The sequence below is a fragment of the Agelaius phoeniceus genome, chromosome 28 (genome assembly GCF_051311805.1).
Source record: "Agelaius phoeniceus isolate bAgePho1 chromosome 28, bAgePho1.hap1, whole genome shotgun sequence".
Lineage (NCBI taxonomy): Eukaryota > Metazoa > Chordata > Aves > Passeriformes > Icteridae > Agelaius > Agelaius phoeniceus.
In genome coordinates this window covers 6,224,603-6,250,475 of record NC_135292.1, presented here as the reverse complement: position 1 = coordinate 6,250,475, position 25,873 = coordinate 6,224,603, and the positions used below count along the sequence as shown (strand labels likewise).

At 54.6% G+C, this 25,873-nt stretch overlaps 1 pseudogene; it reads left to right on the top strand.

Annotated features, from left to right (window-relative positions):
- The window catches only part of LOC143696049 (uncharacterized), a 79,555-nt pseudogene extending 54,453 nt beyond the window's left edge, over nucleotides 1-25,102 (top strand).
- Nucleotides 25,103-25,873: the final 771 nt, after the last annotated feature.

Here is a 25,873-nt window from a genome sequence, read left to right as displayed (position 1 = left end):
GTGGAAAGGAAGGTGCCCACAGACCAGCTCATAGAGCAGGATGCCCAGGGACCAGATGGTGGCTGGCTGGCCATGGTAGCAGCCAGAGAGGATCCACTCTGGTGGGCTGTACTCCAGCGTTCCTATGGGACACGGGCGCAGCTCATCAGGCCCATGCTGCTCCCTCCCTCCCAGCCAGCTCCCGTTCCACAACAGCCAGGCCCTGCCCTGCCAAAAAGCAACCTGGCTGCAGCTGGCTGAAGAAGGATTCCCCCTCCTTCCTTCCCTCCTTCCTTCCCTCCCTCTTCCCCCTCTGCCAGCCAAGGGGGGAACTCTGCTGCCCAGCTGGGCCCTGGCTTTGGGCTCACCTGACATCCGGGTGTAGAACGTGTCCTGGAGGATCGTGCCGCAGCCAAAGTTGATGAGCTTCGCCTCGCCCATGGCCAGGTCGACGAGGACGTTCTCGGCCTGGATGTGGGGGTGCAGGACGCCGCGGCTGCTGCAGTGCCCCATGGCCTCCAGCACCTGGCGGAAAAGCCCCCGCGCCACGGGCTCCGTCAGGAACCGCCACTCATGCAGGAAGTACCAGAGGTGCTGACAGCGCTGCGGACGCTCCATGAGCAGCGCGAAGCCCTCGGGCACCTCGAACCAGTCCAGGAGCCGCACGACGCCGGGGAAGCCAGGCCGCGACACCATCCACAGCAGCGCCAGCTCCAGGGCCACAAGGGCGCCCTTGCGCTGCGGGGGGACTGCGATGCCGTCAGGAATGAAAGAGAGAAACAAACAAATCACACCTCAAAGTCATTCCTATTAGAAAAGTAACCAAAGAAAACAATGTAGCAATAACGAAGACTGTTGGCTTCTGGCTTCTTTCTTCTTTGCATGAGACCAAGCTTTTCATGGGGAACAATTGCCTCTTCTGACAATTTTGCCAGAGTGGACAGGAGCAGAGCATTTACTTTTCAAATAGAAAAGGAAAATTGTGTCAGTAATGTCATCTCTTTTCATCCTCTGTTGACACAGTTGCAGGCTGCTAAAAGACATGGTCTGCAGTGTGGAACTTGGGGCCAAGTTTCTTTTTCTGCCAGAGGATGAGGAGGGGAAGTATCCCAGAATCATGGAGTCGTGGCATGGTTTGGCTTGGAAGGGATCTGGAAAATCCCATGGCTGCAACCCCCTGCTGTGGCTGGGGACCCCTTGCACTGGACCGGCTTGTCTAGAGCTCCATGCAGCCTGGCCTTGAACACTGTCAGGGATGGGACATGCCCACCTTCTCTGGGCAACCTGTTCCAGGAGAGTCTTTTTTCTGAATCCCTTACCTAAACCTAATCTCTCTCCATTTGGATCCATGCTCCCTTGTCCTGTCCTTGCCTGCCCTCGTACAAAGTCCCTGTCCAGCTTTCTTGTGTGTTGCCCTCAGGTACTGGAAGGCCACAGCTGGATCAAGGCTGGGTCTCTTTCCCAGGCTGAAGAAGCCGAGCTGTGTCAGCCTTTCCTTGCAGGAGAGGAGCTGCAGCCCCGGCACCATCTGGGTGTCCCTGCTGGGCCCCTGCTGCAGCGTGTCCACATCCTTGCCGTCCGTGCCGGGGAGCCCGGCAGAGGCGGAGGCAGTGCTGCAGGTGCAGGGTCAGCGGCGGGGAGGAGACCCGGCCCTGGCAGCGGCTCCGGGAGCAGCGATTGGCGCTGGGCCGCCCGCACTGCAGAGAGCCGGGGCCCTTGTGCCTGCCCTTGTGCCCAGGGCGCCTTTCCCCGCCGCCCGCCCGCCCGCCCGCTCGGGGGAAATGCCCCCTGTGCCGCCCCTCAGGGCCGCCCCTCGCCGCTGCCCCGGGCGCTCCCGGCACCGCCTGGAGGGGCCCAGGCCTCGGCCTCACCCTGCTCAGCCCGAGGCCTGGAAAAGCAGATTCAAACACCCACCCAGAAAGTGCCCCAGGATGCCAAGGTCAATCTTTTGTCACCAGCACGGCTTTGCTATCAGAGTCCGGACGGGAGTAGAAAATCACCAGGGGAAAAGAGCATGAACAAGTTCTGCCTTGGCACTACCTCAAGGCTTTGAGGGAGAGGCTCTGTGGTGCTTTCTTGCTTGCAGGGACACACAGAAAGTGTTGAAATGGTAAAAATAATCAAAACCCCTTAGAAAGAGACCCTAGGGAGCCTGGCCCCCCAGAAATGATGCTGAAGAGAGGCCCTTTTGCTGACCCGCAAGCTCAAGCACGTTTGCATACTGCTATTTTGCAACAGTCTCAGAAACTTGCATGAGAGGCTTCTCATGCATTTCCAGATATGGGACTAGCACCTCCATCTTATACCCCCATTGGACAAGAGGCAAATGAGACTTGTATGAGTTTCCTAGGCCGCCTCAGAAATGCTGTAGTTTGGGCTCCAGGAATGTGCCCAGAGGTTAAAACTGCTAGGAATGCAATTAGCAGTAGAAAATGCAAATCTCACCTCCAAAAGGATCCTGCAAACTTTGCCCAGAACAGCTAATGTGGCAGACATGACAGAAGCTTGTTTGGGAGTAGGAGCTCGAGAGGACAAGGCCACCTATCCAGCAATGCAATGGCAACTGCCCTTGAGCCACTTGTGCAGCACAGAGAAAACGGCCCCGACCGAGTTTGCCTTCGGTGTGGCAGCCACGGGTGCAAATCAGAGCCGTAAAGAAAAGTAACAAACAGCAACAGCTACTGGTTCCAAGGGAAAGTGCAGCAGATGTGACAAGCACGGGCACCGAAGCGCCGAATGCAAATCCACAGACGAGAGAGACGGAGCCGCTGGGACCCGCGGAACCGAGCGCTAAAGGGGGCGCGCCGTGACACAAATGCTCCCCCACAACCTGGACATTCTTCAATCAGCCACAGCCGGGAGCGCAGGAGTCGGTGTGGCAGCAGCAGCAGAAGCTGCCTTGGAAAACACTGACGTGCAAGTCATCCCATCTACAGCAAATGGACCTTTGGGACATTGTCCTAGGGTGACGTTACGATGCTTGTATCCCCATTCGTGTCTTCTGTTCATGCTGGATATTATGTTCTGTGCCTTCAAGACTGGCTCTGAAGAGTGAAAGTTTTGTTTTGGTTTCTTATCAGCCTGCTCCTCCACAGCTGGTGGGACACAGAGACGGGGCAGTACATGGTGCTGCTTTTGCTTTTTGCTTGGCTTTTTGCTTTGCTCTTGCTCCTGCTTTGCTCTCGCTTTTTGCTTCTGCTCATTAGTTAGTTTAGCTAAGCAGTCTGAATTTTTCCCTGGACTGTTTTTCCTTTCCTTTTTTCAGAATTACTTGAAGCTGCTCTGGACTGGGAGCTGGGAAACACCGAGAGTTTGCACCTTGTGGCTGCAGCAGCTGCCCCAGCGCCGGAGGGACTGAGAACAGAGCGACCACCCCCAAGAGAGACTTTCTGAATTTGTCATCCTTTTCAGAGCCGGGAAAGAGCGGTGTCATGGGTATTGTTCATTTTGTGTGCTGGGGGTGCTGTGCCTGTTAAATGAACAGGTTCTTTCCACTTCTCTCTGAGCAATCCCTCCCGAACCGGTTGGGGGGAGGGCCCTGTGGCTTTGCTTCCTGGAGGGGCCCCCGTGGAGGTTTTCTCTCAAATTTGCCCTAAACCAGGACACATCTCAAAAAAATTAGAATTATAAATAAAGAAATAATAATTAAAATTAAATAAATTATAATAAAAATGAAATATAAAAATCTCAAGTCTTCCTTACAATATTCCAACGGTTCAACCCAAAAAAACAACAATTGTTGCTATAATATTACCAATGCATATAAATAAAGAAATTATATACCAAGAAATCCCTTTTGAAAGTTTTAACTCGATGACTAATATACTTTAGATAAAAAATATCTAAAAAAACTAACATACAATCTAACACACCGTAGTGAAACAATTCATATTACAAATTCACTAAACACAAAACCAAACAGCAGTATAATTTCTCAGACATTTTAACCAAACAATTAAACTTTATCACCCTTAGATACTCAAAAACAATTAAAATATTTTTTAAAAATTTAATTACAGGTGAGTGGCTTTACTTGAATATTGGTTTTTGGACTGTTTGGGTTAGATGATTTAAAAATGGGACTTTTATAGAAATTGAATCAGCTGACAAGGTGGCACTCTGCAAACAGAACTGACTGAAAATGAACGGGACAGAAATCAGGACCTCTGAAAGTTTTATTTGCTATCAAATACATCCCACACACCCAGGCCCACACAACCCCCATCCCACTGCTCCACATGATCCCACTTCTCCCAATCTCCTTCCAACCCCATCTCACCCTGATGGCTGTGGAATTAAGCAAGTTTATCCTGGGACTGAGTTTTTTTGAGGAGGGAACAAGCAATTTGAAGGGGGATTGAGCATTTATGGCTTAAAACTTAGTTGTTTTCAGTGGGATTTGAGTGGTTTTAAGGTGACAGATCAATCCCTCTGGGTTTTTGGAGTGCAAAGATATTGAGAAGAGCAAAAATTAAAGCCAAACCAAAGGACAAACAGCCAGGCGTGTTCCCAACATGGATCACAGGGAATGTGAGTGACCAGGGCTGTGCCCAAAGTGCCTCCTCCAGTGGGGGATGGAGCTGCAGCAGCGCACGAAGCTCTTCCCGCACTCGGGGCACTCGCAGGGCTTCCCTTACCGGTGCCTCCGTTGGTGTTTGGTCAAGTTAGAGCTCTGTGAGAAGCTCTTCCCACACTGGGGACACTCGTAGGGCCTCTCCCCAGTGTGGATGCGCCGGTGGGTGACGAGGGTGGAGTTCTGCTGGAATCCCTTCCCACAGTCGGGGCAGCGGAATGGCCTCTCCTCTGTGTGAATCCGATAGTGCTGGAGGAGATGGGAGCTGGTCTGAAACCTCTTCCTGCATTTATCACACTCGTAGGGCCTCTCCCCTGTGTGGATGCGCCGGTGCTTGACGAGGTCAGAGTTGCGCTTGAATCCCTTCCCACAGTCGGGGCATTGGAAGGGCCTCTCCTCTGTGTGACTCTGATAGTGCAGGAGAAGATCAGAGCTGGTCTGAAACCTCTTCCCACACTTGGAACACTCATAGGGCCTCTCCCCAGTGTGGGTCCTCTGGTGGCTGATCAGGTGGGAGCTCCTCCTGAAGCTCTTCCCACACTCCCCACACTCGTAGGGCCTCTCCCCCGTGTGGGACCTCTGGTGCCTGATCAGGCTGGAGCTCTCTCTGAAGCTCTTCCCACACTCCCCACACTCGTAGGGCCGTTCCCCAGTGTGGATCCTCTGGTGGCTGATCAGGTGGCAGTTCCACCTGAAGCTCTTCCCACACTCCATGCATGTGTGGGGCTTCTCCCCATCATGGAGCTGCTCATGGAGCACCAGCTCTGAGCTCTGGCTCCATCTCCGGCCGCCTTCCCGGCCCAGGCTGGCTCTTTCCCCCTCACATCCCCGCCATCTGCGTTTGCAGCCCCTCCTCGTGCGGCATCTCCGGGCCTTTTCCTCCCCGTTGGCTTCCTGCGCCGTGGAGCCGCTCAAAACGGCCTCTGCCACCAGGTTCTGCCGCGGGCATTTGTCCTCCCTGCTCTCCATGCTCAGCTCCTGCTCTGGGCGAGGAAGGACAAGGACAGCATGGGATTTGCCTCCCTGCCACTGGCAAGGGCAACGAGATCCCCCCGGGCCGTCTCTGGGGATGCACTGCCCCCTCTTGGCCCTCCCCATTTTGGGATGCCGGGGCTGTTTGGGCTCCCGGGCTCCCTTCTCCCCTCATTCTCTGCTCTGCGCTGCAGCGGCTCCAAGGAGTCCCCCCTGCCCCTCTCCAGGCTCTTGAGGCTCCCGCCAATGGCGGCGCTCCCCCCTCTCTGGCCTCCCCACTTTGGCCTCCTGGGGCACACAGGGCTCTGCTCCTCCAGGCTGCCTCTGCCGGCAGCCGCCACCGCCACCCCCCGATGTCCCCCCGAGGGGCCTTTTCCGCTCAGCCTTGGCCTTCTTCATTCTCCAAACATCCCCCCAAAAACCCAACCCAGGGACCCCCCGGGATATCCGGGCCGGGCTCCCCCTCCCGCTCACCTGTGCCATGGGGGGGGGGGGGGGCGATGATCCCACAGGTGGGGGCTGCGAATTCAGGCAGGGCTCGAGACCGCGTGGCTCCCGCAGCTCAGCCTTGATCCGCCCTTGTCCCTCCTCTTCCTCTTCCTCCCGCTCCTCCTCTGTCCTATCTCCACCTCCCTCTCCTCCTCCCCCCTAACCCCACCTCCTTCACTGCTCTTTCTCCTCCCGCTCCTCCTCTTCCATCCCCCCTCCTCCTCCTCCTCTGCGTTATCCCCACCTCCTGCTCCTCTTCCATCCCGCCCCTTCCATTCCTTCTCCTCCTCCTCCCCCCTCTACCCGCCTCCTCCTCCCCCTCCATCCCTGCCCTTCCCTCCCTCCTCCTCCTCCCCCAGCAGCAGCCACACCCTCGGTGCCCCGTTCCCGCAGCCCTCGCAGCCCGCGGCAGCAGCGGCCATGGAGCCGGGCCAGGTCGGCATGGGCAGCGCGGGGCTCTCGGCTGCTCCCAGCCGCTGCGGGCGGGGGGAACCCGGCCCGGGCCAAAGGAGAGGCAAACTGGGCAAACTGGGGGCACATCACAAAGCTAAGGATGCAGCAGAAAATGGAGCTGAAAGAGTTATTTTAATATTAACTCCAAACGAGGAAAAACTGGAAATTCCAAAGTTTAGGGAAGCCGAGAAAAAAGAATTAAACAAGATAGGAAATGAACAAGATAAATCAGGGAAATAGAAACTTCTACATGGAAGACAATTACTTAATAAAATGTGCTTGCTAGGAAAAGATTAGAAGACGTGCATCAGAAACCCCACTGGCGTACTCAAGCTTTGTGTGATCATTTTTTAAGGAATTTTGGGTGCACTGGGATTTTTGGTGTAGCAAAGCAAGTCACTGAAAGATGCTTAATTTGCCAAAGGATAAATAAAAAGGTGATGAGAAAAACAACATTAGGAGGTCATGAGTTAGCTCGTCGACCATTTCAAAATATCCAAGCAGAAGTTTAGATTTGTTAGGTTCTGGATTTATTTGTAAAAAAACCCCATTTAATCTAGAAGAAAGAGAAGATGCCATATGTTAGACAGGAGATTTAGGAGAATAAAAATCTTTGAAGTATCAGAAACACCCGAGGAAAAAACCAAGAAAATAAAAAGGGGAAATGAAAGGGAGGGGAACAAGAGGAAAAGTCAGAAAGAGAGTGGGATCCTCTGCAGCTCTTGCCCCCTCCGTTGGCGGCCGAGGCGCTTGTCCCGGGTCCCGGCTCGCTGCCCGCCTCAGCTCCGCCTGCCCCGGTTTCCATCCCAGGTGCGGGCTCACTGCCCAGGGCAGCTCCACCTGCCCCGGCGCTGGCGGTGAATTTGTGTGCCCTGGCCCCACTGCCCGGCCCGCGGCCGCTCTGCCGGCCATGCTGGGCAAGATGGGGTTGCTCTGTCCTGCCGCGTGGGCCGAGGTCACCGCGCCGACCGCACCGAGGGCGGGTCCCAGCCATCCCATCCCCGGCTGCCCTGCCCGTGCCAGCTGCGCTGGGCAGCGCCGCTGCTGCTGCCGGGGTCTCCCACCTGCCTTTTCTCTGCCGGGAGCTGCCGGATCAGCCGCCAGAAGCCATGTGGGGGCTGCCCACGCTCCGGCTCGGCCTCCACGGGAAGATCCCCCTCTGGCGATTCCGGCAGCAGACCCTGCCCACACTCCGACCGAGCCTCGGCGGGATATCCTCCCCTGACCCCTCCTGCTCTGAGTTACGTCCCCTTGGTAACCACAGCTCCGGCTGTTCAGGGAAAATCCCTCTCTCTACAGGAAGCACCTTATCGAAACACTAGGAGCTCAGTTAAAAGGCAGCCCTCTCCAAATTCTTTCTCAAAACACGGGAGAAAGGCTACAGAAGGTAAAAAAGTGAAAGAGTTAGATGAAGGGATTGCTCTATTGCCGTGAAGAGAGGTTCCCATGGCAGGGATGCGCTGCCCCGCCCCGCGGGAGCCACCGGCGCCCCTGCCGGCCGTGCCCGGAACTGCACCCAAGGGGAAAGCGCCGCAGCCGAAAGGCCGGGACCGGCTCCGGGCTCTGTTTGTTGGCACTGCCGGAGCTGTTTATACACACTACTATTATTATATTATACACACAAGGAAAGAACCGTTATTCCTAATCCCATATCTTTGCCTGAGAGCCCCTTGATTTCACTATCCTAAAACTTAAGAGGGAGGGGCTTTGCATTCTCCATTCCAAGAGAGGCTTTTTCTGCCTTCCCAAGCAGACACCTGTCTTGTAAAGCAAGACAAGCACCCACAGGCACTGAGGGGGGCTGCAGGAGGGGCAGAAGAAGGCCCTGCAGCACTTGGGCACAAAGGCCCAGCAGGTGAGTGCAAGAAGGGAGCAGCAAAAGGCCAAGCTGAAGGCAAAGGCCAGGGCAGAGCTCCTACAGCCCCTGAGGGATCAGCCCCAGGGCCCAAGGGGGCCCCGGCACCCAGGGCACGGCTCGGCCACAAGCACCCGGCAGAGGCATTGCCCTCCTCGGCAGGGCACAGCCCACCCAAACAGCCCCTGGCAAGGAATCAGGGCTCCAGCTGCAGGGCACAAGGACACTGCAAGCAGAGACAGCAGCACCCTCAGGACCAGCAAGTCCAGCCCGTGATGGACATGGATTGGCAGGGCTGTCACAGCTCCCATCACACCAGGGACCCTCCACACTGGAGCCCTTGAGAACATTCAGGTGGGTCTGCATTGAGAGGAGGCATTTCCTGATGGACACAGGGGCCTCTCAATCTGCTCTGAATCTTAGACCTAAAGGGGAAAATAGTAAAGGAATATTTTAATTTTTAAGGGAATGAGTGGGAAAGATGAGCAGGTATGATTTGTTCAACCACTATTAGAAGCTGTGGGGGATAGGTTTGAAATAAATTTCTTTTTCTTCTTCCTGTGATTGTAATTAACTAGGAAGGAGTTTGAGAGCTGGATTTTAATATTGTAAAAAGGGATACAGAGGCTAGTTCTGTTGTACCTCTGTGTCAAAAGTCTGACAAGGCCTATGCTGAAGTGAACCCAGAAGTGTGGGCAGCCCCAGGGAAATACAGAAAATTAGATATGGAGCCTCTACAAATTAAAGCAACCAGGACAAGCAATACCCTGTTCCAAGAGAGGGAAGGAAGGGCTTACAGCCTGGTATTGAGTCCCTGTTAAAGGCAGGGCTTTTGGAGCCAAGGATGTCTCCCTACAACACTCCTATCTTGCCAGTCAACAAACTGGATGGATGGACACAAGGGGGAAACACAGAATTTTCAAGTGTTAAAATTAAGATTAACTGAGGCGAGTGGCCTGGGCCTTCCAGACAGGGAAAAAGAATTTGAATTATAGGTGGACGTTAAACAGGGTCTTGCCAAAGGAATTCTTGTGCTAAAATGTTTAACCCAGTGGCCAGAGAGCAGCCTCATTGTCTGCAGAATTGTGCAGCCACAGCTTCCGTGGGAGCAGAGGCGGAAAACTGATGACAACAGGAGGATGTCCTGGAGTTCAAGTCTGGCATCAAGTTAAAGCTTTGACAACCAAAAGAGCCTCTAAATGGATGACCAGGGCTCGGTTATTAAAGTATGAAACTTGTTCAGTGGCACAGGAGGATTCAGAACTGAGGACAGGGCAAGGGTTTAACCCAGCCTCCTGTTTGAACAGCCTGGAGAGGGGCTGGCAAGGAACCCAGGACTGCACTCAAGGGACAGAGCTCCCGAGCCAGGCTGGGAGAGATTGATGGGACATTCCCTGGCCTGAGGGAGACAATGTGTTTGTGGATGGCTCTGCAAGGGCAGCAGGAGGGAAAAGAGCTACAAGACAGGCTGTTATTAAGGACGGGGAATCAGACAAAGCGCAGGTCACCGCCCCATGCTCAGCTCAACCCGCGGAGCTGTGGGTGCTTGTAAGAGCCTGGCACTGAAATGCCCTGAGCAGGAAGGCTTCAAAATCTTCTGCTGACACCATGGCACCTAACAGGGGGGCAAAAGCAATTCTGACTGCTTCAGCAAGCACTGGATCACTTATTAACCTATTTCTAAAACAAATAATTCAAAGATAATGGATTGTGGGAGCAATAGATTCAGATGGGGAACTCATTTTACAGGAAAGACCCTTCAGGGGGTTATGGCAGCTTTAGGAATACAATGGGACCTCCATAACCCCTGGCAAGCCCAGAGCTTGGGTTGGGTAGAAAGAATGAATGGGGAAATAAAGAAACACCTTTGGAAGCCGGAGATAGAAACCAAGATGCCATGGGTACAGCTTTTGCCATTGGCCTTGGCAAGAAAAAGAGCCAGACCCAAGGCAGATATTCAATTATCTCCCTTGGAATTCATGTCTGGAATTCCTTACCTGGGCAATTCTCCACCTAGTGCAGGGTGGAAATAAGGGATGTAAATGTAAGGCAGGCTGTAGCCAGGATCCTGTCTCCTGTGGAATCTCTCCCCCAGGAAGCTGGGCTGGCACAGAGCCTGCCCTGGGACTTTGCTGTTGCCAACACCCAGCCAGGACCTCGGCTCCTGCCTAAGGAGTGCAAAGCAGCACCACTGGTGGCCAAGGGGCCCACGCCAAGTGTCCCTGAGGCCAGAAACAGCCGCCAGCACAGCTGAGCACGGGGGGACCCCTCAGCCTGGCCTCAGGGGCTCTGAAGCCCCGGAGATTTGCACTTCCCGCCTGCAGCAGGACCATGGGAGCCCCACTGAGCCTGCCCTGAAGGCAACGCAGCAGCAGCCAGGGCTCCACAGCGGGCCAAGCCCCTGGGCCTGCCCACAGATCCTCTGCTCAAACCCTCGGGAATCCTGGCCACCCTCCCCTGGCACCTCCAGCCACTGCGGCCAAGCCTCGCTGCCGCTGCTGCAGCTCCAGCGCTGGCTGGGCCTGCACTGCCACAGCTGCTGGGGAGCACCGCGGCACAATTCCACCCTGGGGCTCACTCACACCCACACTCTGGGCTGCCTGCGACTGCACTGCTGCAAAATGTACCCATTCTGCTTCTTTTAAATCTTATTTCTCTGCTCAGAAAGGTTTCTCTACTCAAAGGTTTGCCTTTGGGAAAGAAATTTTAAAGGTTTTATTTAAGGGGTTCCCAGTCTGTTCGGATGTTAAACTCATCTCCACCACTCAATGGAGACGAGTTTAACATCCGAACAGACTGGGAATAGCCCAAAAGACACCCACAGAGATAAGGACCAGCAACAAAACATCAACGCCCCGCAGCAAACAGCAACCAACAGCTACCCCAGACACTGCCCCCGCACAGCTGGAGACACCTGGTCTGGAAAAGGCTGAGAAGGAAATCCAGGAGTGTGGGCGGAATTCACATCAGAGGGGAAGAAATCCGAGTCTAATAGGAAACCAAACACTAAAAACTTACACGACTTGGAAGCAATGAACATTAAAGCAGTGGATTTAGATTGGTTCAGACTAGGTAAAGTTTAGGAAAAATCGAGTAAAACTGACATGTCATGGAATGATTTTTCCTGCACAGCCGGGCTATGTGTGGATGAAAGTATTTCTGTTGCACATCCTGGCCAGAACCAAGTAATGCCTTGACTCTCTCACACGAAAGAGATTCTTGGAGAGTTTTTGTTTTCCCTACAGTTTCAGTGATAAGATTACAACATGAGAAACATTTTTTATAATAATCCTACTTTATATTGTCAGGTAGGTTTGGGACAGAAGGGTGAGAATCAATTTTTGGTCAGGGTTTTTCCATGTTCGCCTTTATGTTGCATTTTGCAAAATTGAAGAGCTTTAACCGTGATACTTTTAACTCTTAAATAGTTAATACTTTTTTTAAAAAAAGCAGGGTGAAGCTGCAAAGGGAAACAGCAAATGGAGAATGTTGGAAAACTTTACTACAAATAAGTGGGGGGGAATTGAGATGAGGGACTACATTTTGTTCGTCATGAAAAAGAGACCAGTGTGTTACAAGAGTTGTCTGCTGACTATTTCTGTACTACTTCATGAGATATGAGCTACAAGGATACCAGGGAAGGGGTTGCAGGAGCCCACACATAGTCCCACCCAGCAAATGGTACAAACAGATAACTCACAGAAATAACGACCAGGGAAAGGCTGGGGAAAGGGCAGGGGCAGATAAACACCCAGCAGGGAAACCTTTCCCGCTGACAAATGGTACAAGCAGATAACTCACAGAGATAATGACCAGGGAAAGGCTGGGGAAGGGGCAGGGGCAGATAAACAGTCTGCAAGGCAGGATATTTGCTTGCTTAAGCTTGATAGGGCACAGTTTGCAAGGCAGGACATTTGCTTGCTTAAGCTTGATAGGGCACATATTGCGTTAATCATAAGATTTTGGTAATTTTCCACAGAGAAGTCACCAAATAAGGACATAGGGTGAAGAAGACGCGGCTGAGGAAGACTCCGCAGCCTTTATCACCCACCACCAGGAGACAGAAGGATGACCCCCTAGCAACAACCAGTGCAGGCGCAGAGAACTCCGAGATAACATGGACTCCTGAAGGATGGAGAGGATAAAAGGACTGAATCAGAAACTAGTTGGGGCGGCAGTAGGTGGAGCGGAGACTCCCCTGTCACCCAGCGCTGAGCCTTTGCTTACGTAGTATAACTGCTTCAATAATTAATAAATTCTTTAATTGCAAATTACTCGTTTTGAGTCAATTTTATAACAATGGGGTGTCCAGGGGGTCCCTGTGCCCAGGAAAGGGGGTGCACGGGCCCCGGTGTTGAGGAAGGTGGTGGGTGGGGGCTGTGGAAGGCAAGAGTGGGGGTCCAGGGGGTGCTGGGGTCAAGGAAAAGCGGGGGCTGGGGTGTCTGAGAGGGGGAGGGCCGGGAAAGGGGGTGCGGGGGGGCATTGGTGCTGCATGAGGGGGTGCAGGAGGGTCCCCCTGCTGGATAAGGGGGTGCAGGGGGGTCCCTGTGCCTGAGAACGGAGGGTTTGGGAGGGTTCCAGTCTCAGATATGGGGGTGCACGGCGGTCCTGGTGCAGTGGAATGGGGGTTCAGGGGGTCCTGGTGCTGTATAAGGGGATGCAGTGGGGTCCCGGTGCCCAGGAATGGGGAGTTCAGGGGTGCCGGTGCCAGATAATGGCCTGGCTGGGATCTGGTGCTGGGAAAGGGGGTGCAGGGGGTCCCAGGGCCAGATAACGGGATGCACTGGGGTCCCGGTGCCCAGGAATGGGGTTCCGGGGGGTTCCATTCCCGAGTTCCGGGGTTCAAGGGGTCCTGGTGCCTGAAAATTGAGGTTCAGGGGGTCCTGGTGCCGGATAAGGGGATGTAGTGGATCCCGGTGCGCAGAAATTGGGGTTCAGGGCGGTTTCCCTGCCCGGGAATGGGGGCTCAGGGGGTTCCAGGCTGCAGATAAGGGGGTGCAGGGGTTATCGGGGCTGAGGAAGGGGGTACAGGGGGGGTCCCAGTGCCCCGAAATGAACGTTCAAGGGGGGTCTCTTGACCCCCTGGAACCCCAGGGGACCCTCCGGGATCCCCTGGAACCCCTTCCAGGAAGCGCCGGCAATGAAGAACTGGGGGGACGCCGAAATTTGGGAGATCTGGGGGTCCAAAAGCCGAGGAAAAGGGCGGGTCTGGGGTCTGGGAAGGACGAGGTGGCCGGGAATGGGCGTGCAGGGCGTCCCAGAGCACTGACGGGGGTGCGGAGGGATCCTAGGCCCGGATTAGGGGGGGCATGGGGGTCCCAGTGCCCAAAAATTGGGGTTCAGGGGGTTCCCGTGCCGGGGAATGCGGGTTCGGGGGGAGTTTCCTTCCAGGAATTCGGGATTCAAGGGGGTCCCGGTGGCCGGGAATTGCGGTTCCAGGGGCGTCGGTGACCAGAAATGGGGATTCAGGGGGGTCCTGGGGCCACATGAGGGGGTACAGGGCGGTGCCAATGCTGGGCAAGGGGGTACAGGGGGGTCCCTGTGCCCAGAAATGGGCGCTCAAGGGGGTCCGCGTGCTCAGGAATGGGGGTTCAGGGGGGTCCCGGTGCTGAAAAAGGGTGCTGAGGGGGTCACAGGACCGAAAATGGGGGTTCAGGGGAGTGCCGGTACCCGGGAATGGAGGTTTAGGGAGTTCCCGGTGCCCAGGAATTGCGGTTCAGGGGGGTCCCGGTGAACAGAAATGGGGGTTCAGGGGATCTCGGTGCCAGATGAGGGGGTACAGGGGGGTCCCGGTGCTGGGGAAGTGGAGTGAGGGGGGGTGGCATGACCCAAAATGGGGGTTCAGGAGGGTTCCCCTGCCCGGGAATGGAAGATCAAGGGGGTCCCGGTGCCCGGGAATTGCGGTTCAGGGGGGTCCCGGTTTCGGGGGGTCCCACTCACCTTTGGTCGCGGCCCCCGGGTCCCCCAGGAGCCCCAGGAGCCCCCGGAGCACCCCCAGCCCCAGCGCTGGGGCCATCGCAGCCGTCCCCGATCGCGGCTGCAGAGACGCGAAAGCGAAAGTGCCCGAGGGAGCGCGGGGGGAGGGGGAAAGGGCGAATTCCAGGGAATTCACCTGGATCCCCTCCTGGCACCCCTCTGGATCCCTCGGGGATCCGTCTGGGACCCTCCAGGGCCGCGCCCTGCGGGACCCCCGGGCCGGGCTGTGCTGAACTCCCGGCCCTGCGCTCAAACTCTGCCCGGACCCCGCTGGGCTCGGCCCAAAGCCGGGCAAGCAGCGGGAGCAGCGGAGCCAATTTTTGCTGCGGGTGCGGGTCCCACCCCCGGCGGAGCAGGGCTGGGCGCTGGGACCCGATCCCTGATTTCCAATCTCCTTCTCTCTCTCGCTCTCTCTCTGCTGTTCTCTCCCTTTCCTTTGGGGGATCATAAATCCCAGAGCGGCCGCAGAGCCCCGTGCCCAGGCCGGGTTTCCCAGCAAAGGGAGGCTGGGGCTGAGGTGCCCCGGGCTGGCCGGGAATGGGGGCCCGGGGCTCCCTGGGCTCACGGAAATGGGGGATCCAGCGGCTGGGAGAGGAGGATACCCGGGAAAGGGGGTGCAGGGGGGTGTTGGTGCAGGATAAGGGGGTGCAGGGGGGGGTCCCAGTGCCCGGGAATGGGGTTGGGAGGGGGGGGTGGGCAGCAGCTGCTGGAGAGAGACTGGGACAGACTGGAATGGACTGGGACAGACTGGGAAAAGAACCCACTGGGAGCAGAACTGAGGCAGCAGAGATCATACTGGGATATACTGGGACCACACTGAGGGCTACTGGGAACATGCAGGGGACAATTGAGATTGGACAGGGAATGGTTTGGATCATCCTGGGACTGACTGGAATCATACTGGGAGTGATCAGATCTGTAGTAGGGGTGAAGAGGAGAAACTGGAATAATGCAGGGAGCAACTGGGATCATACTGGGAGCAGCTGCCCCATGCTGGGGTCATACTGGGATCATACTGGGACTGATGGGGTGACACTTGGAGTGACTGGCATAGTACTGGGAGTGTCTGGGAGTAACTGGGATCAAACTGGAGGTGACTGGACTTATACTGGCAGCAACTGGGACCACAGCGGGGGCATATGGCATCGGGTAAGGTGTGACCGGGCTCATCCTGGAAGTGCCTGGGGCCACACTGGGCTCTTCCTGAGAGGGACTGAGAGTGAAAGGAACCATACAGGGCATGACTGGGAGCCGCTGGGACCGTGTCGGGGGCAACTGGGATCCTACCGGGAGTGATTTGGACCATACTGGGAGCGACCGGGAGCCACCGGTGAGGCGGCGGCGGAGCTGGGAGGCGGCCGCAGCGCAGGTGGGAGCCGCGCTGGGTTGTGCGGGGGCTCGGGGCTCGCTGCGGGCCTCGGGGGCGGCAGGGGGCTCAGGCGGGTTCCTTGTGCCGTGTCCGGCCCGTGGTGCCGCTGCCGTGAGGGCGCTGCGGGAGCGGCTGCCCGCGGTCTCCTTGCGGCCGCTGCCTCGGCAGGAGCCGCTGCCGGAGCAGCGCTGGCTCGGCCCGGTTCCTGTGGCTGGCACAGGGGCGGCTGCCCCGTGCCCGCGGCTGTGCGGGGAAATTCACGTGGCCGGAGGTTTCCGTGCCCCGAGGAGACAGAGGAGTCCTGTACAAGTGACTTTATTGCTGAGCAGAGGGAGAGGCCGTGGCGCATTTGCCGTGCGCTCGCTGCCATTGTTGTAGTTCGCAGCCTCCTTTTTATCCTCATTTTCCCGGCTCATCTCCCTCTCCCTTTGCCCACTGGCTGAGGTACTTGGAAGGTTCAGACCTCCCGATCTGCCAACTGCATGTCCTCGTTAATGTGCACCCCCACTTTTGTAGAACAGCCGATATTCACGGCTCTGTTAAGTCTTTTTTGTTCTCGACGTTCAGGAATTTAGCGGGACTTTCTGTGAGCAGCAGTCCATGTTAATTAATAACATTTATTGAAGCTGGTGGTTTCGCCCGTTACTTCCTTATCTACAAGCCCCTGGCCCCTCGCTCAGCTGCTGAATGAGCTGTACTCTCAAGGTGCGGAGCATGGTAAAAAGGTGAGAGGTGCTGTAGCACATCAGAGCAGAAGCAGCATTCGTTTAACCCATGGTCTGCCAGGGAACCACAAAACCATGTCCCATTCCCATCCTTTCCACGTTTGGACTGGTACATGAGCTGCTTTTTTGTTTCCTTTGTTATCTGTTTCACCACTTTGGCTTTGTCTCTATTTGCCAAGACCAGTTTGAGTCATTTGATTTTCCACAAACTCCTCTTTTCTCTGCTAACAGATGATCTGATCCCATCCCATGGTGAAATGTTGTGTTCCTCATTTCAGTGGATTGCTCAGCAGGAAGGTCAGGAGCTGGAGCTGTCTGGTTGGTTATTCCGAGGACAGCTTGTAATCTAATGGTGCCATTGAAATGAGAAATGGGTTCTGTGGCTCCTGATATGAATTGGTTTGGGTTCCCAGGGGCTGGTCCATGGTGTTGTAGGATTTGTTCTGCTGGCCGTTCATCTTCTCCCCATTTTTGGCCGCTCTCTCCAGCCAGGGCTGCATCAATTGACCATTTGTCTCTAATTAAATCATCAAATACTTGGATTCCCAACTGATTTCCCGGAACTTGTGGTAGCAAGAACATCTCAGTGCTCTAATCCACCCGATATAACATAGACAGTGACAGCACACGTTGGAGTGGGCAGAGGGATGATTCCCCCCCATTTATTTATAGTGAAGTTTTCCCAACATTCTCCATTTGCTGTTTCCCTGTGCAGCTTCACCCGTTTCTGTCGAAAGGTCAGATATCCTCACCCCGGGCTCTGCCTTGAGCTGTGCAAATTCCATCAGTGCAAGCAGGCAGAGCTCGGGGTGAGGGGCAGGGGGAACCAGCCCAATTCCTGCCGCAGGCAAGAGACCCAGGTACATTGGCCAGGCTTTGCCCAGCAGGGTTCATTTGCATTCCTAAAGCTCCTCTCCTGGCTGACTAGAACCAAAGCTTCTCTTCCAGGGCTGCCATCTGGTGAGTCACATGTGGCCCCCCGGAATCTGCTTTTTTTAAAAAAAGTATTAACTATTTAAGAGTTAAAAGTATCACGGTTAAAGTTCTTCAATTTTGCAAAATGCAACATAAAGGCGAACATGGAAAAACCCAGACCAAAAATTGATTCTCACCCTTCTGTCCCAAACCTGCCTGACAATATAAAGTAGGATTATTATAAAAAATGTTTCTCATGTTGTAATCTTATCACTGAAACTGTAGGGAAAACAAAAACTCTCCAAGAATCTCTTTAGTGTGAGAGAGTCAAGGCATTGCTTGGTTCTGGCCAGGATGGGCAACAGAAATAATTTCATCCACACATAGCCCGGCTGTGCAGAAAAAATCATTCCATGACATGTCAGTTTTACTCGATTTTTCCTAAACTTTACGTAGTCTGAACCAATCTAAATCCACTGCTTTAATACTCATTGCTTCCAAGTCGTGTAAGTTTTTAGTGTTTGGTTTCCTATTAGACTCGGATTTCTTCCCCTCTGCTGTGAATTCCGCCCACACTCCTGGATTTCCTTCTCAGCCTTTTCCAGACCAGGTGTCTCCAGCTGTGCGGGGGCAGTGTCTGGGGTAGCTGTTGGTTGCTGTTTGCTGCGGGGCGTTGATGTTTTGTTGCTGGTCGTTATCTCTGTGGGTGTCTTTTGGGCTATTCCCAGTCTGTTCGGATGTTAAACTCGTCTCCATTGAGTGGTGGAGATGAGTTTAACATCCGAACAGACTGGGAACCCCTTAAATAAAACCTTTAAAATTTCTTTCCCAAAGGCAAACCTTTGAGTAGAGAAACCTTTCTGAGCAGAGAAATAAGATTTAAAAGAAGCAGGATGGGTACATTTTGCAGCAGTGCAGTCGCAGGCAGCCCAGAGTGTGGGTGTGAGTGAGCCCCAGGGTGGAATTGTGCCGCGGTGCTCCCCAGCAGCTGTGGCAGTGCAGGCCCAGCCAGCGCTGGAGCTGCAGCAGCGGCAGCGAGGCTTGGCCGCAGTGGCTGGAGGTGCCAGGGGAGGGTGGCCAGGATTCCCGAGGGTTTGAGCAGAGGATCTGTGGGCAGGCCCAGGGGCTTGGCCCGCTGTGGAGCCCTGGCTGCTGCTGCGTTGCCTTCAGGGCAGGCTCAGGGCGGCTCCCATGGTCCTGCTGCGGGCGGGAAGTGCAAATCTCCGGGGCTTCAGAGCCCCTGAGGCCAGGCTGAGGGGTCCCCCCGTGCTCAGCTGTGCTGGCGGCTGTTTCTGGCCTCAGGGACACTTGGCGTGGGCCCCTTGGCCACCAGTGGTGCTGCTTTGCACTCCTTAGGCAGGAGCCGATGGCCTGGCTGGGTGTTGGCAACAGCAAAGTCCCAGGGCAGGCTCTGTGCCAGCCCAGCTTCCTGGGGGAGAGATTCCACAGGAGACAGGATTCTGGCTACAGCCTGCCTTACATTTACATCCCTTATTTCCACCCTGCACTAGGTGGAGAATTGCCCAGGTAAGGAATTCCAGACATGAATTCCAAGGGAGATAATTGAATATCTGCCTTGGGTCTGGCTCTTTTTCTTGCCAAGGCCAATGGCAAAAGCTGTACCCATGGCATCTTGGTTTCTATCTCCAGCTTCTAAAGGTGTTTCTTTATTTCCCTATTCATTCTTTCTACCCAACCCGAGCTCTGGGCTTGCCAGGGGTTATGGAGGTCCCATTGTATTCCTAAAGCTGCCATAACCCCCTGAAGGGTCTTTCCTGTAAAATGAGTTCCCCATCTGAATCTATTGCTTCCACAATCCATTATCTTTGAATTATTTGTTTTAGCAATAGGTTAATAAGTGATCCAGTGCTTGCTGAAGCAGTCAGAATTGCTTTTGCCCCCCTGTTAGGTGCCATGGTGTCAGCAGAAGATTTTGAAGCCTTCCTGCTCAGGGCATTTCAGTGCCAGGCTCTTACAAGCACCCACAGCTCCGCGGGTTGAGCTGAGCATGGGCCGGTGACCTGCGCTTGGTCTGATTCCCCTTCCTTAATAACAGCCTGTCTTGTAGCTCTTTTCCCTTCTGCTGCCCTTGCAGAGCCATCCACAAACACATTGTCTCCCTCAGGCCAGGGAATGTCCCATCAATCTCTCCCAGCCTGGCTCGGGAGCTCTGTCCCTTGAGTGCAGTCCTGGGTTCCTTGCCAGCCCCTCTCCAGGCTGTTCAAACAGGAGGCTGGGTTAAACCCTTGCCCTGTCCTCAGTTCTGAATCCTCCTGTGCCACTGAACAAGTTTCATACTGTAATCACCGAGCCCTGCTCATCCATTGAGAGGCTCTTTTGGTTGTCAAAGCTTTAACTTGATGCCAGACTTGAACTCTAGGAGATCCTCCTGTTGTCATCAGTTTTCAGCCTCTGCTCCCATGGAAGCTGTGGCTGCACAATTCTGCAGACAATGAGGCTGCTCTCTAGGCACTGGGTTAAACATTTTAGCACAAGAATTCCTTTGGCAAGACCCTGTTTAACGTCCACCTATAATTCAAATTCTTTTTCCCTGTCTGGAAGGCCCAGGGCAGCCGCCTCAGTTAATCTTAATTTTAACACTTGAAAATTCTGTGTTTCCTCCTTGTGTCCATCCATCCAGTTTGTTGACTGGCAAGATAGGAGTGTTGTAGGGAGACACCCTTGGCTCCAAAAGCCCTGCCTTTAACAGGGACTCAATACCAGGCTGTGAGCCCTTCCTTCCCTCTCTTGGAACAGGGTAGTGCTTGTCCTGGTTGCTTTAATTTGTAGAGGCTCCATATCTAATTTTCTGTATTTCCCTGGGGCTGCCCACACTTCTGGGTTCACTTCAGCATAGGCCTTGTCAGACTTTTGACACAGAGGTACAACAGAACTGGCCTCTGTATCCCTTTTTACAGTATTAAAATCCAGCTCTCAAATTCCTTCCTAGTTAATTACAATCACAGGAAGAAGAAAAAGAAATTCATTTATTTCAAACCTATCCCCCACAGCTTCTAATAGTGGTTGAACAAATCATACCTGCTCATCTTTCCCTCTCATTCCCTTAAAAATTAAAATATTCCTTTACTATTTTCCCCTTTAGGTCTAAGATTCAGAACAGATTGAGAGGCCCCTGTGTCCATCAGAAAATGCCTCCTCTCAATGCAGACCCACCTGAATGTTCTCAAGGGCTCCAGTGTGGAGGGTCCCTGGTGTGATGGGAGCTGTGACAGCCCTGCCAATCCATGTCCATCACGGGCTGGACTTGCTGGTCCTGAGGGTGCTGCTGTCTCTGCTTGCAGTGTCCTTGTGCCCTGCAGCCGGAGCCCTGATTCCTTGCCAGGGGCTGTTTGGGTGGGCTGTGCCCTGCCGAGGAGGGCAATGCCTCTGCCGGGTGCTTGTGGCCGAGCCGTGCCCTGGGTGCTGGGGCCCCCTTGGGCCCTGGGGCTGATCCCTCAGGGGCTGTAGGAGCTCTGCCCTGGCCTTTGCCTTCAGCTTGGCCTTTTGCTGCTCCCTTCTTGCATTCACCTGCTGGGCCTTTGTGCCCAAGTGCTGCAGGGCCTTCTTCTGCCCCTCCTGCAGCCCCCCTCAGTGCCTGTGGGTGCTTGTCTTGCTTTACAAGACAGGTGTCTGCTTGGGAAGGCAGAAAAAGCCTCTCTTGGAATGGAGAATGCAAACCCCCTCCCTCTTAATTTTTAGGATAGTGAAATCAAGGGGCTCTCAGGCAAAGATATGGGATTAGGAATAAAGGTTCTTTACTAGTGTGTATAATATAATAATAGTAGTGTGTATCAACAGCTCCGGCAGTGCCAACAAACAGAGCCCGGAGCCGGTCCCGGCCTTTCGGCCGCGGCGCTTTCCCCTTGGGTGCAGTTCCGGGCACGGCCGGCAGGGGCGCCGGTGGCTCCCGCGGGGCGGGGCAGCGCATCCCTGCCATGGGAACCTCTCTTAACGGCAATAGAGCAATCCCTTCATCTAACTCTTTCACTTTTTTACCTTCTGTAGCCTTTCTCCCGTGTTTTGGGAAAGAATTTGGAGAGGGCTGCCTTTTAACTGAGCTCCTCGTGTTTCGATAAGGTGCTTCCTGTAGAGAGAGGGCGTTTCCCTGAACAGCCGGAGCTGTGGTTACCAAGGGGACGTAACTCAGAGCAGGAGGGGTCAGGGGAGGATATCCCGCCGAGGCTCGGTCGGAGTGTGGGCAGGGTCTGCTGCCGGAATCGCCAGAGGGGGATCTTCCCGTGGAGGCCGAGCCGGAGCGTGGGCAGCCCCCACATGGCTTCTGGCGGCTGATCCGGCAGCTCCCGGCAGAGAAAAGGCAGGTGGGAGACCCCGGCAGCAGCAGCGGCGCTGCCCAGCGCAGCTGGCACGGGCAGGGCAGCCGGGGATGGGATGGCTGGGACCCGCCCTCGGTGCGGTCGGCGCGGTGACCTCGGCCCACGCGGCAGGACAGAGCAACCCCATCTTCCCCAGCATGGCCGGCAGAGCGGCCGCGGGCCGGGCAGTGGGGCCAGGGCACACAAATTCACCGCCAGCGCCGGGGCAGGTGGAGCTGCCCTGGGCAGTGAGCCCGCACCTGGGATGGAAACCGGGGCAGGCGGAGCTGAGGCGGGCAGCGAGCCGGGACCCGGGACAGGCGCCTCGGCCGCCAACGGAGGGGGCAAGAGCTGCAGAGGATCCCACTCTCTTTCTGACTTTTCCTCTTGTTCCCCTCCCTTTCATTTCCCCTTTTTATTTTCTTGGTTTTTTCCTCGGGTGTTTCTGATACTTCAAAGATTTTTATTCTCCTAAAATCTCCTGTCTAACATATGGCATCTTCTCTTTCTTCTAGATTAAATGGGTTTTTTTCCAAATAAATCCAGAACCTAACAAATCTAAACTTCTGCTTGGATATTTTGAAATGGTCGACGAGCTAACTCATGACCTCCTAATGTTGTTTTTCTCATCACCTTTTTATTTATCCTTTGGCAAATTAAGCATCTTTCAGTGACTTGCTTTGCTACACCAAAAATCCCAGTGCACCCAAAATTCCTTAAAAAATGATCACACAAAGCTTGAGTACGCCAGTGGGGTTTCTGATGCACGTCTTCAAATATTTTCCTAGTAAGCACATTTTATTAAGTCATGTAGAAGTTTCTATTTCCCTGATTTATCTTGTTCATTTCCTATCTTGTTTAATTCTTTTTTCTCGGCTTCCCTAAACTTTGGAATTTCCAGTTTTTCCTCGTTTGGAGTTAATATTAAACTAACTCTTTCAGCTCCATTTTCTGCTGCATCCTTAGCTTTGTGATGTGCCCCCAGTTTGCCCAGTTTGCCTCTCCTTTGGCCCGGGCCGGGTTCCCCCCGCCCGCAGCGGCTGGGAGCAGCCGAGAGCCCCGCGCTGCCCATGCCGACCTGGCCCGGCTCCATGGCCGCTGCTGCCGCGGGCTGCGAGGGCTGCGGGAACGGGGCACCGAGGGTGTGGCTGCTGCTGGGGGAGGAGGAGGAGGGAGGGAAGGGCAGGGATGGAGGGGGAGAAGGAGGCGGGGTAAGGGGGGAGGAGCAGGGGGAGGGATGAAGGCGGAGAGAGAGCAGCGATGGAAGGAGGAGAAGGAGGAGGGGTTATGGAGGAGGAGGAGAAGGAGAAGGGATGGAAGGGGCGGGATGGAAGAGGAGAAGGAGGTGGAGATAACAGAGAGGAGGGTGAGGGGGGATGGAAGAGGAGTAGCAGGAGGAGAAAGCAGTGAAGGAGGCAGGGTGAGGGGGAGGAGGAGAGGGAGGAAGGATGGAGGAGAAGAAGGAGGTGGAGATAAGACAGGAGGAGCGAGAGGAAGAGGAGGGACGAAGGTGGATCAAGGCTGAGCAGGAGGAGGAGGGCAGGGATGGAGGGGGAGGAGGAGGCGGGGTTAGGAAGGGGGAGATGGGGCTATGGAAGAGGAGGAGGGGAGAAGGAGAAGGAGGTGGGGTTAGCGAGGAGGAGGAGGAGGAGCGGGCATGGAAGAGGAGGGAGAGGGGTGGATCGAGGTTGAGCTGAGGGAACCACGCGGTCTCGAGCCCTGCCTGAATTCGCAGCCCCCACCTGGGGGATCATCGCCCCCCCCCCCATGGCACAGGTGAGCGGGCAGGGGGAGCCCGGCCCGGATATCCCGGGGGGTCCCTGGGTTGGGTTTTTAGGGGGATGTTTGGAGAATGAAGAAGTCCAAGGCTGAGCGGAAAAGGCCCCTCGGGGGGACATCGGGGGGTGGCGGTGGCGGCTGCCGGCAGAGGCAGCCTGGAGGAGCAGAGCCCTGTGTGCCCCAGGAGGCCAAAGTGGGGAGGCCAGAGAGGGGGGAGCGCCGCCATTGGCGGGAGCCTCAAGAGCCTGGAGAGGGGCAGGGGGGACTCCTTGGAGCCGCTGCAGCCCAGAGCAGAGAATGAGGGGAGAAGGGAGCCCGGGAGCCCAAAGAGCCCCGCCATCCCGAAATGGGGAGAGCCAAGAGGGGGCACTGCGTCCCCAGAGACGGCCTGGGGGGATCTGGTTGCCCTTGCCTGTGGCACGGAGGCAAATCCCATGCTGTCCTTGTCCGTCCTCGCCCAGAGCAGGAGCTGAGCATGGAGAGCAGGGAGGACAAATGCCCGCGGCAGAACCTGGTGGCAGAGGCCGTTTTGAGCGGCTCCACGGCGCAGGAAGCCAACGGGGAGGAAAAGGCCCGGAGATGCCACACGAGGAGGGGCTGCAAACGCAGATGGCGGGGACCTGAGAGGGAAAGAGCCAGCCTGGGCTGGGAAGGCGGCCGGAGATGGAGCCAGAGCTCAGAGCTGGTGCTCCATGAGCAGCTCCATGATGGGGAGAAGCCCCACACATGCATGGAGTGTGGGAAGAGCTTCAGGTGGAACTCCGTGCTGATCAAGCACCAGAGGATCCACCCTGGGGAATGGCCCTACAAGTGTGGGGAGTGTGGGAAGAGCTTCAGGTGGAGCTCCAACCTGATCAGCCACCAGAGGACCCACACTGGGGAACGGCCCTATGAGTGTGGGGAGTGTGGGAAGAGCTTCAGCCAGAGCTCCGACCTGATCAGGCACCAGAGGACCCACACAGGGGAGAGACCCTATGAGTGCTCCAAGTGTGGGAAGAGGTTTCAGACCAGCTCCAGTCTCCTCCAGCACTATCAGAGTCACACAGAGGAGAGGCCCTTCCAATGCCCCAACTGTGGGAAGGGATTCAAGCACAACTCTGACCTCGTCAAGCACCGGCGCATCCACACAGGGGAGAGGCCCTACGAGTGTGATAAATGCAGGAAGAGGTTTCAGACCAGCTCCCATCTCCTCCAGCACTATCGGATTCACACAGAGGAGAGGCCCTTCCAATGCCCAGACTGCGGGAAGGGATTCAAGTACAACTCCCACCTCGTCAGGCACCGGCGCATCCACACAGGGGAGAGGCCCTACGAGTGTCCTCAGTGTGGGAAGAGCTTCTCCAGCAGCTCTCACTTGACCCAACACCAACGGAGGCACCGGTAAGGGAAGCCCTGCGAGTGCCCCGAGTGCGGGAAGAGCTTCGTGCGCTGCTGCAGCTCCATCCCCCACTGGAGGAGGCACTTTGGGCACAGCCCTGGTCACTCACATTCCCTGTGATCCATGTTGGGAACACTCCTGGCTGTTTGTCCTTTGGTTTGGCCTGAATTTTTTTCTCTTCTCCCTCTCTCTCTACTCCAAAATCCAAGAGGGATGGATCTGTCACCTCAAAACCACTCAAATCCCACTGAAAATAACTGAGTCGTAACCCCAAAAGGCTCAATCCTACCTCAAATTCCTTGTTCCCTCCTCAAGAAAACTCAATACCAGGCCAAACTCAATCCATTCCACACCCACCAGGGTGAGATGGGGTTGGAAGGAGATTGGGAGAAGTGGGATCCTAATTTGAAGCAATGGGATGAGGATTGTGTAGGATGTATTTGATAGCAAATAAAACTTTCAGAGTTACTGATTTCTGTCCCGTTCATTTTCAGTCAGTTCTGTTTGCAGAGTGCCACCTTCTCAGCTGATTCAATTCCTATAAAAATCCCATTTTTTAAATCATCTAACCCAAACAATCCAAAAACCAATATTGAAATAAAACCACCCACACACAATTAATTTTTTAAAAATAATTTTAATTTTTCAAGAGTACTTAAGGATGTTATTAAAGTTTAATTGTTTGGTTGAAATGTCTGAGAAATTATAGTGGTGTTTGGTTTTGTGTTTAGTATATTTGTAATATGAATTGTTTAACTAAGAGGTGTTAGATTGCTTGTTTGTTTCTTTAGATTTTTTATCTAAAGTACATTAGTCATCGAGTTAAAATTTTCAAAAGGTATTTCTTGATATATAATTTGTTTATTTATATACATTGGTAATATTATAGTAATACTTATTTTTGGTTTGAGTTAAATCATAGTTGGAGTATTGTAAAGAAGAGTTGAGATTTTTTTTATTATAATTTATTTAATTTCAATTATTATTTCTTTGTTTATAATTTTATTGCAATTTGTTGAGGGGATAGGAAGGAAGTTCAAGGGCAGGAACATTTTTTCCTTGCTGGGAACTGGAATTCCAGACCCTGGGAGTGTGTG